Genomic DNA, 12,444 nt, shown 5'->3' with positions numbered 1-12,444 from the left:
GAAGCCTACCAGTGCCTCAGTAACTATAATAAAATAAATTCTAAATACCTATACATTTTGGTATTTGATTCTGGGTTTTTTACCATGGAAAATCAGAGCTCTCCCTGCTGCCTTATCTCACAGAATTCAGGTCCAGGCCCCTCTTGCTCCCAAGGCACTCTAGGGGATCCCCTATTCCTTGCAGTCCTGTTGGAGGGGGTACCCAGCTGCCAGGGCTATAGGGCCGGGGACCCGGGTCCGCAGCCCCCTGCCATCTACAGGAGCACCCGAGCCCCAGCTGCTGCCCATGGGGCTGGTGCAGCTTTCCCCTCCCTCACATGTGGCACGGCTGGAGTGGAGCCCGTGGGGGGCAGGGTGTGGGCTGCCTGCCGTAGGTTTGGGTTGTGGGGGCCAGCTCCACACTGCTGCATGCACTTCCAGGCAGGCATAGGAACCTGTGACCCCAGATCTGCACACAAGGTGGGGGAGGGGTGGGCTGTCTGCTGCAGGCTTGTGCTTCCCACCCTTTTGCCTTCCCCCAGGGCCTTTGCAGCCCGGTGGGTGGGACCCAGCACAGCGGGGCAGAGTGGGGCTGGGTGGGGAAGCTCCTTGTTGCTTCGAGCTCAATACCACCTGGGCAAGGTGCCTCCTGCCCACCCTGCAGCACCAAGGAGCACAACCCTGTGCCACTGTCCCTGCTGCTGCCAGGCAGGCAGGGAATGCCTCACCAGGGTGATGCAGGACTTGCAGCTGCAATTAGCTTCCTTGCCCAGGCTCACTCTGCCCTGCCACACTAGGTCCCATCCACTGGGCTGTGGAGGCCCTGTGGGAGGGCAGCAGGGCAGGTAGCCTGAGCCTGCAGCAGGCAGCTCACCCCACCCCACCCCACTCACAGATCTGGGGGCCACAGGTCCCCTCTGCCCTCCCCCAGGAGTGTACACAGCAGTGGGGAGCCAGCCCCCCCCCTCCCCAGATGAGCCACCCGCAGCCTTCTCCAGTCCTCATCAGGTCCCTGCAGCTGCACATTCCAGCCTGGGGCCCCAAGCCACACGGACCACCTGACTAGGCAGCAATCCCATTCCCAGCCCTAGCCCTGCCCAAATTACTCCCTCCCCTATGGGGGCCTCAATCCCCCTCAGCCCCTACCAAGCTTTTCTGTGGGAGCTGCTCTCCAGGCTGCCTGGCAGCCACATACATATACATGCACATGGCACCCCCTGCCTGACTGCCCTCCTCCTGCTCCCCTCAGCCCTTTGCAGGCTGGAACTCTGCCAGCCTGTAGAGAGCTTTTTGCAAAAATGCAAAAATCTGTGTTTCTCTGTTAAAATGGGAATTGTGCGTTTTTCTCTATTAAAGAGGGAAATCCTCATTTTTCTCCATTTTTATAATCAGATAATGAGCCACGGAGTCAATTGACTTCCTCGGCACCATCTGACTAGATATGTTGCTGCCACTGCTAGGAAGTTGATTTTCAACTTTGGGTCAAGCAGGAATCAAAATGGTGTGCAAGTGCATCCCCGCACCGCACCCCCCAATCCTCCCTTGGTTGTATGAGACAGGGCTAGGAGCAGTGGCCTCTAGCTGCAGCAGAGGAAGTTTAGATTGGACAGGAGGAAGAACTTTCTTCTTATGAGGCTGCTATGAACAGGTCACCTAGAGAGGTTGTTGAATCTGCATCCCTGGGAATTTTCAAAAGCAGGTTGGACAGACAATTAGCTGGCATGGTTTAGTCAGGGTTGAGTAGGGGGGGTGGACTAGATGGCCTTGTGAGGTACTTTCCAGGCCTACTTTTCTATGATCCCATGGTATCTTCATGAAATGCATCTGTCCCAAAATCTGGATTTGGCAATGAAAATCTGTTTCATATGAAAACCTCTGCCTAGTTCTAGGCTGCCATTCATGTTCGTCTTTCACACTTGGATCATAAACCTAGCCAAGCTTCTTTCACAAGAGGAAATTAGCCTGACTGCTTTTGTTTTTAGTCAACCTGAGTACCTGTGTAGGTTTTATGTAATGTGCTCACAAATTGTTGGCATCCATGAATAATGTTTTACTTCACAAATGTAGCAACCTGTATTACTATCTCCCTTTTGCAGGTATCAGACTTGTTTTGTTTCATCTTCTCCTCTGCTCTTCAGTTCTCTTAAGTTTTGCCCTCTGCTTTTTGACCAAATCCTTAAGCAACTTTTTATATTCAGTCCCATCATACTTTGTTCCACACAATGTGTATTTTTGAAAAACCCAAAGAATCCCCTCTTCCTCCCAAAAAATAAACCACCACCAGCCTCCCTATTGGTTTCCCTCTCCAAAGAACTTAGTTTTCCAAGTTTTTTTTTTTTTACACTCTTTTCATGTATTCTAATTTGGTATTTCTGAGTAACAGCATCTCTTAGTCTCTTTTGTTTTCAACGAAGTTTGAAGGTGTTTGTACTGTGGGCTTTTTATATCCACTTAAAATGCACAGGGATCTCATTAAACAAACTCACAGTATAAAGCCATGGCCTTTGTGCTGTGGAGTGGTTTGTCAGACACTTGTCTCACACATTCTAAAACACAGATATTAGATAACTTGAAGTGATTTGAAGCCTGTAAAGTTGATTTATTACAATAAGATGTTTTATTACAGGAAGAAGAGGTGTCACCGTGATAAAATAGACAAGAAAGAAAACAAGGAGGCCTTTCTCAGCATTATAACACTAATTCTTTCTAAGGGTCCAGTAAACCACCAAAGGTTGGTGGATTTTTTCCACCAGCTTGCCTAAATTGAGGTAAGCAAATTCTCTTCCTTCTCCCTACTATGTGTAGATCCTTGTGTGCTAATGCTGGGGCAGTCTAGAGGCATTGTGAAGGTAGTCCAAGAATATTAGACATCAGTACTGAGTGCCTCAGATAATCCAGATGGGGAGATATTAAATATGTTCATATTTTTCCTTTCTTGGGTCTCCCATGTAACTGTGCATTGAGGTTTTACTAATTTTATTCCAAACTGCAAACCTTGGAAAGTGAAGCCAACCTACAGCCATAAAGTTCCTTTGATTATAGTATTGTTTAAAAATTTAACTGTGTTAAGTATTCTCATTTTATATTACTATATATTTATTATTATTAATAATCAATATTTTATTAAACAAGAGTAGAACTATTTTTCTATGGAGACTGTAGAATTGCACCAAATACGAACTACATCAAGCCTATAACTTGTACATCATAACTTTTAGATACCATTTTCAAACAGCAGAATTCTGGTGGAATAGTATGACGACCAACTGACAAGCAATAGGTTATTTATGGGTTGGATTAAAAAAAAAGTGCAAAAGACTAAGTTTTAAGATGATTTGCTGAATGGAGCTCTTTTTTTTATACTCATTTGGACCAGAAAAACCTCATTTTAAAGTTATTGTATTCCTTTTTATTCTACTTGAAGAATTAGTTTTTGGTTGTCTTTCATTCAGTTTTATAAAAAATATATTGTGCTGTATCTTTCATTAATCATACTCAGTGATAAATACTACATGAATGTAAATGGAATAGCATAATAGGGTTGTGCAAAGCTTTGGTAGCCAATTCGATTAGGAGATTTGGCATGATTTGAGGACCAAATCTCCAAATCAAATTGGGAGACCAGTTAAAAGCACCAAATCGGTTCAAAGTCTCTGAATCAATTCAGAAGAGCTTCAGAAAAGATTTGGCCAATTCAGAGATTCAGCCACAGACTAAACAGGCAGCTGACAGCTGCCTCCAGCTGCTAAATCTGTTGGAGTTGGGGAAGGGGGAGATAGAAGGAGCATGGGGGAGGGAGGGATTGGGGCTGGGGCTGAGACAAGCTGCCCAGCTGGGACAGGGGCACACAGGACTTGGGGGAGAGGGGCGGGGGGGTAGGATGCAGGTGCAGCAGCACTCAGAGTGGGGGCTTTGCCCTGCTGCCTCTTGCCCAGCCCAGGTAGCGGGGGGTGGGATGCAGGAATGCCTTGCTCCAGGTGGAGGGGGCAAGCGGCAGCAGAGCATAGCCCCTGCTCCCAACGCTGCCGCGCCTGCATCCCGTACCCCCCCCAACCGCCCTGGCTGGCAAGTGGCAATAGCACCCACTGCCCCACCCCCCTGCCCCCTTCCCCACTGGCAGGCTGGCAAGTGTTGGCAGGGCAGAGTCATAGATTCATAGATTCATAGATGTTAGGGTCGGAAGGGACCTCAATAGATCATCAAGTCCGACCCCCTGCATAAGCAGGAAAGAGTGCTGGGTCTAAATGACCCCAGCTAGATGCTCGTCTAACCTCCTCTTGAAGACCCCCAGGGTAGGGGAGAGCACCACCTCCCTTGGGAGCCCGTTCCAGACCTTGGCCACTCGAACTGTGAAGAAGTTCTTCCTAATGTCCAGTCTAAATCTGCTCTCTGCTAGCTTGTGGCCATTGTTTCTTGTAACCCCCGGGGGCGCCTTGGTGAATAAATCCTCACCAATTCCCTTCTGTGCCCCCGTGATGAACTTATAGGCAGCCACTAGGTCGCCTCTCAACCTTCTCTTGCGGAGGCTGAAAAGGTCCAGTTTCTCAAGTCTCTCCTCGTAGGGCTTGGTCTGCAGGCCCTTGACCATACGAGTTGCCCTTCGCTGTACCCTCTCCAGGTTATCCACATCCTTCTTGAAGTGTGGTGCCCAGAATTGCACGCAGTACTCCAACTGCGGTCTGACCAACGCCCTATAGAGGGGAAGTATCACCTCCCTGGACCTATTTGTCATGCATCTGCTGATGCACGATAAAGTGCCATTGGCTTTTCTGATGGCTTCGTCACACTGCCGGCTCATGTTCAACTTAGAGTCCACTAGGACTCCAAGATCCCTTTCCACCTCCATGCCACCCAGCAGGTCATTCCCTAGGCTGTAGGTGTGCTGGACATTTTTCCTCCCTAGGTGCAGCACTTTGCATTTCTCCTTGTTGAACTGCATCCTGTTGTTTTCTGCCCACTTGTCCAGCCTATCCAGGTCTGCCTGCAGCTGTTCCCTGCCCTCCGGCGTGTCCACTTCTCCCCATAGCTTTGTGTCATCTGCAAACTTGGACAGAGTACATTTCACTCCCACGTCCAAGTCGCTGATGAAGACATTAAAGAGTATCGGTCCAAGGACCGAACCCTGCGGGACCCCACTGCCCACACCCTTCCAGGTCGAGACCGACCCATCTACCACGAGTCCTAGCTCCAAGCGCTGATGTGCCCACATCCTGTGCCACCCGCCTCAGCTTGCAAGCGGTGGCAGCACCGCCCTCCCAGTCCAGCTGGAAAGCAGCGGGAGAGCAGAGCCCCTGCTCCCAGCACTGCCACGCCCACATCCTGCACCCCCCCACCCCAGCTGGCAAGCAACAGCAGAGTAAAGCCCTTGCTCCCAACACTGATGCACCCGCATCCCACCCCCCCACCCCAACTCAAGTGGCAGCAGTGTCCCCCCACCCCCGCTGGCAAGCGGCAGCTGGGCAGAGCCCCTGCTCCCAGCACTGATGCAAACGTGGCAGTGCTGGGAGTGGGGTCTATGCCCTGCTGGCTTGGGGTGGCAGGGCATGAAGCAGGCACAGCTCACTCAGGGCGAAAGAGGCAAGTTGCAGCAGGGCATAGCCCCCACTCCCAACACTGCTGCACCTGCATAAGTACTGGGAGCAGGGGCTCTGCCCTGCTGCCACTTGCCAGCTGAGGTGAGGGGGCGCGGGATGCAAGCGTATGCATCCTGTGCCCCCCTGCCACCCTCCCCAAGTCCCACGCCCCCCGCCCCGGCTGGGCAGCTTGTCCCTGCCCGAGTCCCTCCCTCCCTCCCCCATAGTAGCCAGGGTCAGGAGGGACCTGAACAGATCATCTAGCCTGACCCCCTGCCACAGGCAGGAATGAATGCTGGGTTCACAAGACCCCAGACAGGTGATCATCTAACCTCTTTTTGAATTTACCCAAGGTAGGGGCGAGGACCACTTCCCTGGGAAGTTGGTTCCAGATTCTGGTCACTCTCACTGTAAAATATTGCCTTCTGATCTCTAACCTAAACCTATTCTCCACCTATTCTCCAGGTGGTGCTGGGGAGAAAAGGGCTCTTCCTATTTGCTGATGATCTCCCTTGATGAGTTTGTAGGCAGCAACCAGGCCCCCCCTCAGCCTCCTCTTGCCAAGGCTGAAAAGATTCAGGTCCCTCAGTCTGTCCTCATAGGGCCTGTCCTGCTGCCCTCTCACCAGATGGGTGGCCCTCCTCTGAACTCTCTCCAGGCAGGCCACATCCTTTTTAAAGTGCAGTGCCCAGAACTGGACACAGTACTCCAATTGTGGCCTGACCAAAGTCGCATAGACGGGGAGTATCACCTCTCTGGACTGGCTTGAGATGTATCTTTGGATGCTTGATAAGGTATGGCTGGCCTTGCTGGCTGCGGTCTGGCATTGGCGGCTCATGTTCATCTTGGAGTCAGTTATGCTCCAAGATCCCTTTCTGCCTCTGTGCTTTCAAGAGGGGAACTCCCCAGCGTATGCTGTGGATTCTTTCTCCCAAGGTGCAGCACCCTGCATTTGTCTACATTGAACCCCATCCTATTCTCATCTGTCCACTTTTGTAGTCTGTCTAAATCTAGTTGCAGCCTCTCTCTCCTTTCAAGTGTGCCCACCTCGCCCCACATCTTAGTGTCACCAGCAAACTTGGACAACGTGCTTTCAACGTGACAAGGGGGTTCCCTTGTCCAAGTCACTGATGAAGATGTTAAACAGTGCAGGCCCGAGGACCGAGCCCCAGGGGACCCCACTGTTCACATCTCGCCAGGTTGAGTACAACTCATCCTCCACTACTCTCTGGGTGCGCCCCATCAGCCAATTTTTTACCCATCCAACTGTGTGTAGGCATCAATGCCACAGTCGCTTAATTTATTAATGAGAATGGGGTGAAAGACAGTGTCAAAGGCCTTCTTAAAATCTAGAAAGACTACCTCCACAGTGACACCATCATCCAAGGGTTTAGTTACCTGGTCATAAAAGGCAATCAGGTTGGTCAGGCAGGACCTGCCTTTGATGAACCCATGCTGGTTGCCTCTGAGCATGATCTCCCCTGCTGGCCCGCCACATATGTTCTCCTTGATGATTTTCTCCAAGATCTTCCCGAGGACCGAGGTGAGGCTTACGGGCCTATAGTTACTTGGGTCCTTCTTCCTCCCTTTCTTAAAAATGGGGACCACATTAGCTAGTTTCCAATCCCCCAGCACCTGGCCAGGTGACCATGAATACTCATATAGCCGGGCCAAGGGCTCCGCGATGACCCCTGCCAGCTCCCTCAACAACCTTGGAGGGAGGGCATCTGGACCTGCAGATTTAAAAATGTCTGGTCTTTCCACAAGATCCCTAACTACATCTGCGCTGACCCAAGGCCTGACAGAGCTATCCCCAAGGTTGTCCCTACCTCTGGCAGGAGGGATGTCCCGGTTCCTGTTCAAGAAAACAAAGGCAAAGAAACTCTTAAAAATATCAGCTTTCTCGTCTGGCATAGCCACAAGATTACCATTTGAGTCTTGCCGGGGCCCTAGATTGCCTGGTGCCCTCTTCTTGCTCCCAATGTATTTGAAAAAGGACCTTTTGTTGCCTTTAATCCTGGATGCTAGCCTGAGTTTCATCTCTGCCTTGGCCTTCCTAATAGCCCTCCTATACTCCCGGGCCGAGGAGCAGTACTCTTCCTTGGTGATAGCCCCTCCCTTCCACTGGTTGTACACCACCCTTTCAGTCCTCAGGCATTCCTGAATGCCCTTGCTGAGCTATGGGGGTTTCTGAGCACTCTTACCCCCCTTGCTTCTCTCAGGAGCTGTTACCCTTTGGGCCTGGAGGATTGCCCCCTTAAGGTACGACCATCCCTTGTGGACTCCCATCTCCTTTACCTTCTGAGCCCTCAGTGCCTCCCCCACTAGTCTCCTAAGCTCATTGAAGTTGGCCCTTCTGAAGTCAAGGGCTTTAGCCTTGGTGTAAGCCCTTGACTCCCTGCGTTGGATAGTGAAATCCAGCAGCTGATGATCACTATTGTCCAGGTGGTCAAGGACCTAACATCCCCTCACCAGGTCCATCAAGGCGTTACCCCTAGTGGGGCTGTGCACTTCCTGGATAAGGCGAAGGTCCTGTAATACAGCCAGGAACCTGCGCGAGTGGTCAGACCTGGCTGTCTGCTCCTCCCAGCAAATGTCTGGGTAGTTTAGGTCACTCATGACAATGACATCCCTTGACCTAACCACCTCTATAAGCTGACCGGAGAAGTCCTGGTCCAGCTCTTCTCCCTGGTTGGGTGGTCTGTAGTAGACACCCCGCATAAGGCCCCTTTCACCATGCCCCCCTTGTAGTTTGACCCATAGTGTCTCTGCCCAACCCTCTTCTAACCCGAAGCTAATCCTTGATGTGAATTGCTCTTTGGCATAGAGTGCGACCTGCCCGCCTTTCCTCTCTGTCCTATCCCTTCTATATAGGGTGTACCCCCTAATGCCCACCGCCCTGTCATAGGTAGGGTTCCACCAGGTTTCTGTGAGCCCTACTAAGTCTGGATTCTTACTCGCAATCAGTAGGCACAGTTCCTCCTGCTTGCTCCCCATACTACGAGCATTGGTATGGAGGCACTTGAGGACTCCTGAGAGTGCACGCACCTCCCCCCTACTCCCAGGACTGTTGTGGCCCCCTACTCCCAGGACGTTGTTGTTTACCTGGGTGTCCCTTTCTCTTGTCACCCTGCATGCTGGTGAAGCATCCTCTCCACTCAGAGCGGCCCCTTCCCCCAGCGAAGCTAGCTTAAAGCCCGCCATACAAGATCAGCCAACCTAGAAGAAAAAATACATTTGCCCTTAGGGGAGAGATGAAGCCCCTCCCACCCCAGCATGCCCTCCATACAGAAATACAGGTCATTGTCAAAAAAACCCAAAGCCCACCTCCATCCCTTCTGTCCCTCCCTCCCCCAACCCCAACAGACTTACCAGCTAGAGGCAGCTGTCAGCTTCCTGGTTAGTCAATGGTTGAATTTCCAAAGCAGTACCAAATCTTTCGGATCTGATTCGGCCGAATTGAATCAGGACAATGATCCGAAATGAATCACTGTCCTCCAAATCAGCTGAATCCGAATCAAATGCATGCCACTTTGTGCAGGTCTATAGCATAGTATAGGAGATACCTTTTTATCAAATAGAATGGCTTTCTTAACCAAACAGTAAGCTTGCAAGCAAATGAGAGAGCACATAGACTAAAGTGTAACAGATGCTAGTTCCCCAGAAATTTTCTGCATAACCAGATAATTAAATCATAATGCATGTTTTTAAAGAAATGCAGAGACATAAGAGAAATAGGTTTTTAAAAATCAATTTCCTTCTAGTTTTCCAGTTATGAAAGTCAAGAGTTCTCTTAGTTACCTCTGTCCAGGTATTATTAGTAAGAAAGACTCCTAATCACAAGTTCAGGTGTTTTTTTTACATTAAAAAGACAATCCATTGCTATAGCTTCCCTGGAGTTTGCCCAGAGTTTATTCTATCGTCAAGGTGGTAATTATTTCCTCATCCTATAATTTTTCAGTGGAAGAGGGTGAAATAGACCTCAAACCTGCAAGAAGCTACTGCCAGGATGCCTAGAAGCTTATTCACAAGAGCTCTAAATTTCTTGATTAAGCAAGCCTTGTTGCTTGCCTTTTTGTTTCCTGGTTGGGGTAATTTTTCTTCCTACATCTCTCATATTTGGTAGCATCCTGCAGCAACACAGCAACCCATTCTTCACTTGGAAGGATAGAATTCCTGGCTGTTTCCAAAGCAGGCTTCCATCACCATATTAATATGAGTGTGTTGGAAAGGTATGTTGGTTTGCACTCTTTCTCCAAACGCCAAGTCATCTACTTCCTGACAAAGTTAATTCTACCTCCATTTAGTCCATAGAACCATGTTCTTGAATATGAGATTTCAATATGGTATCGAAATACCCTGAAGTCACCACCGGTTTGGTTAACCAGTACAATGGATTTTTAGTACGCAATAGGTTTTCAAATAGGTAGATACAAATACATGTGTTGATTCTCTAGGCTTTGTTAGTTAACTGTCGATCTTCTGGATCATGGTGTACAGGTAAAAAGTATAGTCACTTTCTGGTGAATCTGTTTATGGCTGACAAGCCCAATTTGAGAGCAACACAGCTCATTATAAGTTTCATAGATCCATATGTTGTCTGAGTTGGAGCCCAAATTTACAGCATGCTGTTTTCTTCTTTCTCACTTTGCTTCCATCCTCTGGATCAAAGCCACTTTATGTTAAGCTGCACTCAGTGCCAAATGATCCTTCCAGATAGGACAGAATTCTGCGCAGTCCTACCAGCTCTCTATGTTGATGTTGAACAGCTTCATATCATTTTTGCACACATTGTGGTACAGCCATAGAGGATGACCCTGATTTTTAGAGCCACCTTAAATCTCACTATAGAAAATGTTCTTGAGGATATTGTCTCCTCCCATTCTCCTGGCATGGCCGATCCATCGTGACCTCCTCCTCTTGATAGTGGTGTCCAAGTGTGTTAGTCTTGCATGCTTCAGTACCTCTGTGTTTGATATTCTGTCTTCCCACTTTATTTTCAGGATCTTATACAGAAATCTCATGTGGAACCTGTTCAGTCTCTTGATATACCTAGCTTATGTAGTCCATGTTTCTGTACCATCAAGCAGGGATGACAGCACACATCTTGTAGATTTGCATCTTCACCTTATCTGATAGTTTGCTGTTATTCCGTGCATGTTTCTTTAAAAAGATTCTTAGCTGCTTTTCCGGTTCTGTTAGTCAGTTTAGTCTGAAGGTCAAGATTCCTGCTGATCATAGAACCCAAGTAGCAAAAAATGTCAATGACACCAAGAGATTTATCTTCCAGAGTAATGTCAGGTATTGGTTCTTCCACCCCTGGGTACATGATCAGTCTTCTTGAGACTAATTGACATCCCAAAGCTTTTTCATCATGCAGAAAATCTGCCCAAGAGATTTTGCAGGAAAGATTCACTGTGGACAACCAAGGCTGCCTCATCTGTAAACAGGAAGTCCCACAATACCAGTTCTTTCACCTTGGTTTTCTCTCTAAACCTTGCAATGTTGAACAAGCCTCCATCTAATCTGGTTTGAATATAAATGCTATCATTGCTGTACTTCAATTCATGAAGAAGCCAGAACGAAAAATAGATCTTAAAAAGCACGGGGGCTAAAATACATTTTTGTTTCATCCCATTGTTGGTGTCAAAGGTGTTTGATTCTTTGTTTTCATACATTACTGTTGCCTTCGTGCCTTGATGAGTAAATGATGTTCTGCAGTTTGGGAGGACAGCCCAATTTCTTCAGAACAGTAAAAATGCCCTGTCTGTTCGAAGGTCTTCATCAGATCAGTGAAGGCTATGTACAGTGATATTCATTTTTTCTCTACACTTCTCTTGCAGTTGCTTAACTAAAAATATCATATAAGGTGGAGTGTCCTGAGCAAAAACCACATTGATTTTTCAGGATCAATTCTTTCTTCTAAAGATTGTAAACTAGGGAGCATGGTGCAAGTGACAATTTTTCTGATGATGTTCAACAGGGAGATGCCTCTATAGTTGTCGTAGTCACTTCTCTCCCCTTTATTTTGCTATAATTGTACAAACCAAGCATCTTTAAAATCTTGCGGTACCACTTCCTCTTTCCAACAGAGCAGTATAACATCGTGAAGCTTTTAAGTAATTTGTAGTTGGCACATTTGTTGATTTCAGCAGGCAAACAGTCATTGCTGGATATCTTGTTCCCAGGAATCAGTTTAATGGCTTTCTGCAAATCTTCTAATATAGGCTTATTGTCCAAATGCATCATAACTTTAAACTGTGGTAATCTTTCAAGCTCTTCGTGTTTAATTTCAGTCTCACTGGAATATAAAATGCCATAGTGTTCAATCCAGTGCTCAAGTTATTTTTGTTTATCAGTTGTGACATTTCCATATAAGTGGAGCTGTCTTTTTCTTGACTGGACCAGTTGCTTGTTTGATGCCTTTGTATACATCCCATGGCTATCACCTGTGTCATCTGATTTCTGAATATCATCACTGAGTTTCAGCCAAAAATTTTGGGCACACCTTGTAGCTGCTTGTTGCATTTCTTTTTGACCCTTTCTTGGATTTCCCAGGGTTATGCTGTTGGGAGATTTCTTATAGTTTGTTAGCACTGTCCTTTTTGTTCTCAACCACTGGTAGAAGGGTTTCAGAGTACTCTTTAAAACAGTCTGAATTTTTCCTGCATGTTTTGCTAAACACTGTTACAGCAGCATTGTAGAAGTTAGAAGAGCAAGTTCTCTAGCTTTACTTGTTTAAATATAAGTATAACAGACATGAATGCTTCTAGTTCCTGTTGTGAACAAAGAAAATATGCAGGAGATTTGGGGAAGGGCACACAGCAAGCACAGCAGCAGATTGGGCACGGAACAGAGAGGAGGGCAGCAGATCAGGCAAGGGAAGGGGATC

General features: G+C 47.9%; 1 protein-coding gene across 8 annotated transcripts in view; it reads left to right on the top strand.

The window, feature by feature from the left end:
• The window catches only part of MBD5 (methyl-CpG binding domain protein 5), a 290,901-nt gene that overhangs the window by 158,448 nt on the left and 120,009 nt on the right, over nt 1-12,444 (top strand). For all 8 annotated transcript variants that reach the window (XM_019480375.2, XM_019480376.2, XM_019480374.2 and 5 more), the window contains one exon: nt 2,606-2,747. The gene's annotated coding sequence lies outside the window, so the exon portion shown is untranslated. The remainder of the gene's footprint in view (nt 1-2,605; nt 2,748-12,444) is intronic.

The sequence above is a fragment of the Alligator mississippiensis genome, chromosome 4, assembly GCF_030867095.1.
Source record: "Alligator mississippiensis isolate rAllMis1 chromosome 4, rAllMis1, whole genome shotgun sequence".
In the NCBI taxonomy this organism is placed as follows: domain Eukaryota; kingdom Metazoa; phylum Chordata; order Crocodylia; family Alligatoridae; genus Alligator; species Alligator mississippiensis.
Note: the sequence above shows the minus strand (reverse complement) of the source record. Positions and strands in the feature narration are given on the sequence as shown.